The sequence below is a fragment of the Lolium rigidum genome, chromosome 1, assembly GCF_022539505.1.
Source record: "Lolium rigidum isolate FL_2022 chromosome 1, APGP_CSIRO_Lrig_0.1, whole genome shotgun sequence".
NCBI lineage: Eukaryota > Viridiplantae > Streptophyta > Magnoliopsida > Poales > Poaceae > Lolium > Lolium rigidum.
Genome location: NC_061508.1, coordinates 231,456,864 through 231,465,492, shown reverse-complemented (window position 1 = coordinate 231,465,492; position 8,629 = coordinate 231,456,864). Strand labels below are relative to the sequence as shown.

The window sequence follows — 8,629 nt, the reverse complement described above, 5'->3', positions numbered from 1 at the left end:
ATTTAAGCCCTTCTAAATTCAGGAAAATAGAAGCACAACATTTTGACAACCTGTGCATCCATGGCATAGAGCAATCAGAGCATGTCGAGCACCGATTTGACATTCCAGAGCGAGACGGGGAGCGGGAGAAGGCGTGAGGGACGAAGACCTTTACATGGAACCCAAAGCGGGCGGACTTGGCATTGGACGTCCACCGGAGAGCCCACCGACGGCGACCAGGAGTCCAGGAGCAAGGAGGTTAACGCCGGTGGGGCGATTGGGAAGGGGAATCAGACCGAGCAGTGGCCTGGGAGGACGACGAACTCGCCAGGAATGTCAAACGAGGGCCAGCGAGGCAAGGAAAGGCTCGGAGCTCCCAAATCGAAGAAATTGACTGATGGCCGGAGTTGGATTTCGGCGAAACTGGAGATGATTCGGAGAGCCCTAGCTCGATTCCTCGCACCAACACGTAGAGATCAACGAGGCGAATCTTCCTGTGCTCTCGGATGAACCGGGGGTGGTTGGAAGCGACGGCATGGTCACATTTTTTGGCTCCCTGCCATGGCGACATACCTCCCCTACGTGTGAGCGAGAGAGCTCGGGTGCAGGGCCAGAGAAGAGACAGGGTGGAGTGCGGGTTGACGGAAGAGAAAACGTAAGGGCCTTTTTGGGATCGGAGGGAGTATTCAAGGAATTACCAAAAAAAAGTATTATTAAAGAAAAATTCGCGACAGGAGTCCGGTCTAATTACATGCAATCAAAGGTTAACACGGAAAATTGCTATACACTGAAACCGTGAACAAGAAACACAATGGAACAATAATATATATTTCATTCATATTCGCCGGAGATGGTGATTTAAAACAACAGTTTTGCAGGTCATACACTACACTACAACAGTGAACACGAAGATTAAAACTGGAACAGGCAAATAGATCTGGCTCCACTACTGTTATCAAGTCGGCCAAAAAGAAGCGTAGCGACCCGTTCATTCACCATATATGTCTGGTATCCATCGTCGTCAGCTGCCCATCAGTAACAACAGATGCTGTATACTATCCACGACTATCTGATACTAAAACTGTGCCTAAACCAGAAACCATGCCGTCGTCATCATCACCGCCACCACTGACTCCAGATAACTATGTCACTTGCAGTACACACAACATTCTAACTACAGCCTCCAGCGGTTCCATGTATCTACGCCATTTCCACCTGACAACACTAACTACAGCTCCACCTGACAAATCCCTGAACTTCAGATCCATGCGGCAAAACTAGGGTGGCACCACATTCAGCTCTCCACCTGACAAATCCCTGAACTTCAGATCCATGCGGCAAAACTAGGGTGGCACCACATTCAGCTCTATACCTCGTTGCCTTGCAGCTTCGGCAATGCTCTCTGTGTTGCTTCCACTGACCTTGCAGGCTGTCAAGTAAGCATGCCATAGCTTGAAGGAGAAGGGGTACACTGATGTTGCCTGCTGGTGGAACCGCTTCACAATCTCTGAGGCCTGTAGTTTCTCCAGGAGACTGGCACCCTCTATCCATACTGATTCTGGCGCAACAGGTACAGCACGGAAGATGGCATTGATCAGAACAGAACTTGCCCAGAACCTGGTGCGCATGGAGGTAGGATCAGTACCACTGTAATGCTTAACGACAAATGTACCAACTGCCAGGGCTAGGCGGTAGTTTGCAGGAAGGATCTCCATCACCGATTCAACAAAATCGACCAAGTACTTTACTTATATTTGTTCTGGAAGAAGACACGGGCCATAACACACCTCAAGGACAGAGTTTATCAGAGAAGAATCTGCAGAAGCTGGACCTATAGTGTCATCTATCAACAGCCTAAGCTTATGCTTCTTAACATTCTGGATAAACCTTCGCGACAGCAGTTCCCTTGTGGGTAAGTTCCGACGGTCTGCAATATAACCACTGATCAGGCTTAGCGTAGCTCGAGCTTGAGTGTCTGTACAAGATGATGGTCTCTCTAGAGTGTGAACTGCGGCATGTTCCCTTAAACAGTGCTAATAGCTCTCCCCTTGGGCCAACTTCAATGCTTTGTCCACAGCAACCTGTGCTTCCTGTAGATTGCTCTCTAGCATCCTGTATAGAGAGAGGTTCAACAACCAATAGACCTGATCTTCTGATGCAGATGGACCGGAACTAACTTCTAGGGTAGAGGCAAGTGATTGTTCTTCAGACACTTCATTACTGACTTCCATTGTACCAACATCAGCTCTACGATAGATATCACCTTCTTTTCCATATTCTTCAAACCAGCGAGTCAGGACATTTTCAGCTAACTCAATATTGTCTGCCAAAGCATGCTCAGCATATTGATTCCAAAGAAACTGAACTCCTTGCACATCTTTAGGCCAATCCATGAGCAACTCATCAAACCCTTTCAGACCAGGACACATGCCAAACTTTCGATATAGCCAAGCTGAGATAAGAAGAATATTAGGGCACCTTGGGTACTCCTTCATATACTTCACGAGCATATCAACAGAAGATTGGAGGCCTTCGATAGCAGCAAGACAACTAATGTGGCTAACAGCAAGGAATTGTGCCAGTGTCAGGTAAGACGGATCCCCATTTTTAACAGTCTCAGTAATATCTACAGCCATCTTATCAACAGCGCATTTCAATAGTTCAGCAACCTTACATTTGTTATCTACCGTAAGTTCAACAGGATGCCATAGTAACGCACGAGGTAGATCTTTTGGAAATTCTAACTGATCACAAATTTCCTCTGGAAGCTTCCTATAAATTGAGACATATAGGCATGAAATCCAAAATATGCATCGATCAGACACGGTCAAGCAAGAAATGGCATCCGCCAGCAACCTGTCACCAGGGCAGTCAGGACTTGCAGTAGGTAGAATCCCATAAATCCTATAAATAGCCTTCTCTACATTTCCAGACATGCACAGGAAGTAAATCATCTGTAAGAAGATATCTAGGATGAAAGCACTTCTATCTTTCAATTCATTATCAGTATCAGCTGTCATCTGGCAGAGCATGCTCAAAGCATCATTATAAGCATCCAAACGGTCATCAAAGCGTAACCTACTATTAATATACATAAGCCATAATTCATAGGAGTTAACATTGTGTTGCACCTAAAGAAAAAACACATATCATTAGGTATCAATGACAAAAAAAAAAGCAAACATGGACCAGATTGGATGTAGACTAAATATGGACAACATGCCTAACCTAATGTAATAATGGGTTAGTCTGGTCAACCAATTATAAATAATTTGAGGTAAAAAACTTAACAAATGGTGGAAACAAAATGACAAAGCATCGGTAAGGTGAACCCAGGCAGTAGCTAACAGAAAAGGTAAGGGTATGCTTGGTTCAAGCCCCAACAAGCCCTACCGAATTTTTGAAGCGACCATTTTTTTGGCAAAGGATTTGACCGCTCTCGGCTCACCCACACATTGGTGAAAAATGCACTGCCGTGCATGGACTGGGCTGGGTTAGCCAAAAATTCTGAACCCAACCAAACAGCAACCAAAAGTCACGGTGTGCCAACTTGTTGGCAGGGTTAGCTTCGGCTCAAAAGCAAGCATACCCCAAAAAGCATCTGTGTAGCCGATGCATCCTACTGTGATAATCGGTACAACATGATGAATTTAAGTGGCAAGATATTGATAAATGGTGTACCGCATGGGAAAACATGTCATCTTTCCCAAGTCCTTCATCCTTTTGATAGTAAATATGAAGATAAAACACCCACAGGATAATGTGCTTGGATCTGCCTCAATGGAGCGTGCAAGAAGTAAAAGAGCCTACAGAATGTATGTTCAGAATTAGAGCTAAGCTGAGTAGCTGATAACACAATAATCCAATTCATGTTTTATTGTGTAACTGTAACATGTCCCGAAGAAGTAAGCAATACAATGATCACCTTTGGCCTGTCAGGTTTGTTTACTTTTCCACAATATAAACCAAGTGCAGCCTCTAAGAATAGTTCGACATCGACAGATCCCTGTACAATCTTATTCTACAGAACAAAAGGTTAAATAAAAACTAATCAAAATATAAGCAGATCAGAGAGCAAGGAACTAGTAAAAGATTCAAAGGAAAGTGTCATCTCATTAAATGTGAAAAGAAATGCAAGTGAATAAGACTGGACATCGTCGACAGCAGGTTGAATGTTTTTTGTCAACTGTTGATTAACTCTCCAAAGAATTTTAATTGCCAATCTTTTTGTAGGGGGTAGCATGAAAAGGGTGTGATATAAGCAAGCAACTACTCCCTCCGTTCCCATTAATTGACTCTGATTTAGTAAAAAGTTGTACTAAATCAGAGTCAATTAATAGGGAACGGAGGGAGTGCAGAATAAGAGCTAATTCAACATTCTACTTGGGAACACGAGAAAGTGATGAGCAGCAAACTTCTAAGAGTAAGTTTAGTGTTTGGAACCAGATACTGATATATATGGCACATCCGCTGATGCCGTCATAGTGGAGATACAGATGGACTTTACCCATTACCCACCTTCCTACTGTCCAGCATCCGAAGATTTGATAGCTGTCTGTTCCTTTCAAAATCTGCAACCGAACCATCACCAGCTTGTAAGAATGGTGCATCTGATGGAAGTACTCTCTGAACTGATAGAGGTAAAGGAAAGGAAGCGCAAAACCCCCTTTGCCAATACTGCCAAATACTGCTGGCCAAGACCGACTGCATCAAGTTCAGATCAGCTCTAATAAGATTGGAACCAACACGATATGTTGGTACAGGCAGAATATGCTGAAGCAGATCATAAGGACTCCGGCCTGCATATATTTAATCCAGGTATTAATGACGAACCTCTTCACCAAGCACAATGTTATGAAAGGCATATACATGTATTTTAAATTAAGTATTAAGAGGATATAATGATTGCACATAAAACAACCTGAAACACAGGGTACAGCATGGTTTGTGTGCTTTGGCTTTCTCCAAGCATGGTTCTCAACATGCTGCCATTGGCACTCTTCGTCCTTGCATTTTCCTCGAAGCTCAAACATGCAGAAAGGGCCAGAAGGGATCAATCCCACTGTGTGTCAAATCCTTATCGATTGGAGCTGTTGAGACCATCTTTCCATTCTCCCCAGCACGGTCTTGTATCATATATGGCACACTTACTGCTGCTTCAGATGCTACATCACTGGTTGCAGAATCATTTATAAAACCTGAAGCCTCCTTACGAAAGGTGTGAAATGCCCACTTGATGTGTCTAGCAGCATTTTGTGGAGCTGAAGAAGGACAAATGAGATAATCCACACTTGATGGCACGCATAACTCTCTAAGAGAGGAAACGTTGTCTTCAGGTTCACAGTTTCCCATGGAAGGAGCATTACTAGAATTAGATAGCCCAGCCATCTTTTCAACACAATCAGCACCATCATTTGCAAGCTCAACTGTACCTACGCAATACAGTATCATTAATTCATTATGCAGATAGTATACATGCAGTGTAGAAAGGCATTGACATGTGAACCGGACACTAGTGGTACTCACGAATATGCCCAGCAGTAAGTTACTTCAATTGCATGCACTCCCAAAATGTATGGGATTTAGATCTTACTCGAAACCAATAGAAGTTCAACATAGAGAAAAGAATAGCAATGTGATTTTACTGAATTCATTGTTGTAACAGAGTACTAAATTTTCATATCATGTGAGTATATGAAAAGCCTCAGCGCATCATCATAGTTACCACAAAGAAAACTGATGCTTGATTAACTTAACGGCAAAAGTATGCAACGCCTATCATTGCATGATGACAATCCTTCAACACATAAATAGGCCATCATTAAGAGGACAGCATATGGCGATAATAGAAAATAGGAATATAAATTACTTGGATAGAAATGTGAACCTTCAGGATTTGCCATAACAATATCATCTGCTTCCTGTAACTGAAGTTCAACATGTGCAAATTGCTTGTCTTGTTCAATCTCCGCTGCTTTTCCAACAGCAAGTTCTTCAGTGACTTCTACAGAGTTATTCAGACACGATTTCATCCCAAATCTTTTCACCAATCTGGATCTCAAAGAAGCCTCTAAAAGCTCATAGTCCTGTGTGCTATCACCAGAAGGCTGTCTGTTCTCCAAATATACTTGTATAGTTTCTTCCATGTGATTCTCCGGATTTGAAGTGCACTCTGATCTAGCCCGCTTAGGACGGAACAGAAGGTCATCATCCCTGTACTCTGAAGGTGTGCTGTTATCATGGACAGTACTCGCAAATTTTGGATCAGCGATGCTGACAGCAAGCTCATCAGCATAGCGCGAACGAGCCTCATGCTTATCTACTGGCTGTTGAGGAAGTTCGTCCAGGTATGGACTGCTAGACCTACCACCCTGAATCTCAGGCATTTGACCATCTGCATGGAACTGAGAATTGAGTACTGATGGCATTACAAGGCCATGTCCAGCATTCTGAATATTTAAGCACTGCACCATAGAAGAATTTTCAGCAATTAAACCATGGACTTGTGCAGAGCAAATCTCTCTTTTCTACGAAGAATGGCGCATCTTTCATTGGCCTCAATTAAATTTCTTTGTGCTTTACGATAGGCTCTGAGAGCCTCTCTTTCTTCAACTTCGCATTTCCGCCTTAGCTCCTGAGCATCATCCAATTCCCTCTCTTGGAGTTCCTCCATCTCGAACAGAGAGACCAATGTTGTGTTCTGACCTCCTTTACCTATCTGGCCAACATGGTTCAAGAGATCGGCATTCTGGCAAAATAAGAATGGCACATTGAAAAGTTATTCTTAAGTTGGGTAGTTATACAAAGATTATGATCATCAACATATGAGCATTAAACATAAAATGAATTCACAATGTTTAGAAGAAATTATCCAGGCGATTGTCAAATAAATAACAGTAGCTGCAAGCCTGCAACTACAATGGATTAAATTTTCAGTGACATCATGGAAGGTTCTATACAAATTCAGAAAGTATGTTTTAATTTTATCTGCGCATTATAGACATCAAGCTTAAAAAATAGAAACAAGCCCAAGCATTTGCTAACCTTCTGTTACAAGCATTTCTAAGCTTTATTAACTGGTTAGATGCATGTCCAATAAAACAACAAAAACTATCAGTTTCATATAGTGGGAGTGACAAACTAGCACAAAGATGTTGCTTACATTCCTTTCACTTTAATCATTTAAGAGAAACAAATATAGTCGATTTTATATTATTAATGAAAACACATCTGTATAAAAGGATATATATATATATATATATATATATATCATATTACTTCAGTTATAGCAACCAGCTAAATACCACTGGTTCCAAAAGGAAAAGACTCAAGCTGGTTAGGAATTAGGAGTACATTTTAAGGTTCCATGCAGTAAGAAACAGCAATAGAAGAAAACATAGCAAGGATAAATTAATGCTGAACCAACCTTCATTCCAGGCTGCAAGTGTGGCCTCTCATTTGACACTGTAGTGTCAACAGGCTTTACATGTTGCCCATCCGACGTTGAAATCATATGATCATTGGCACGATTAGATGACCTTTCTATATCAACCCCTGTTCGTACAGAGGTAACAGGAACCAAAGCACTAGTATCTTCAGGCATAGATTGGTCGCTAGTAAATGGTGGCGCTGAAGGCTTGCCAAGATATTCAGCTGTGGCATGGTTGCCCCCATCCTGTATAACCATGTCGTGACTTTTGGATGGCAGAAGGTTCTTAGCAATACCACTAGGATATGTTTGATCCGAGAGTTCTGTTGTGGCTGCCTGTTCTGTTTCATTAACAGTGCAGTTCATGGTAATTTCATTTTCAATGTGATCCGTCCTTGCGGCAGATATTAAATTGCCATTTCCCAATGAACTTCCAGTTGGTACCAGTGTTACCAAATCACCGCTTGCTTGGTTGTTAATGCCTTGCTGATTGGGCTTGAGCCTTTTAGCTGGTCTATCCTCGTGCCCAAAGAGGCCATCAGGGTGAACACATCCACCACTGTTGGAAGCTTCAAAGCCGATCTTCTCCAAGGGCGGCCTTATCTGATCACTGGAGAAGTTGGCATCCTTCACTAAACCAGGTGACATGGGCCTTTTCTGAACTTTTAACTCATTTTCTCTAGCAGCGATTTTATGACGCAAACTCTCCAGCTTATCATCTGCTGAGTTTACTCCTGCACCATTCCCATCCTTCTGGGTAGACTTCAGAGGATTAGCTTGACGAATCGGTGGCTCCCTTCTAGAGAAGGTAGCACTCGAACCCCTGCCTGCCCCTGAATATCTGAGTGTGTGAGGATTAGCAGACCATTTTGCAGATCCCACATTTGCAGCATGGGTCTTCTGTAGGGGTGCTTCCTCTCTCATCCTCATCTTCTTCTAGCAGATCTTCATCGAATTATTATTCCTCGGTCTCACGGTTATCCATGGCATCATCTTCTGACTTGCACTAGCAGAGGTCATTTTACATTTTGTAGTCCATCTACCATTCTTCTAATAATGAAAGGAAATCCATGCCGTCATCTGCTCCTACCACTTCATCAGGAGGAGACTCCTGTGGGTATAGTGGAGCAATATTTTTATCTTTGAACCTCCCTTCTTCATAACCATCACGATGTAATATTCTGATCTGTTTCAGAATCTCTTCTGCTGACTCTATATTGT

General features: G+C 42.6%; 1 pseudogene; it reads right to left on the bottom strand.

Moving 5' to 3' along the window:
- Positions 1-961: 961 nt before the first annotated feature.
- On the bottom strand, positions 962-8,332 carry LOC124691283 (annotated as a pseudogene).
- Between the last annotated feature and the right edge of the window lie 297 nt (positions 8,333-8,629).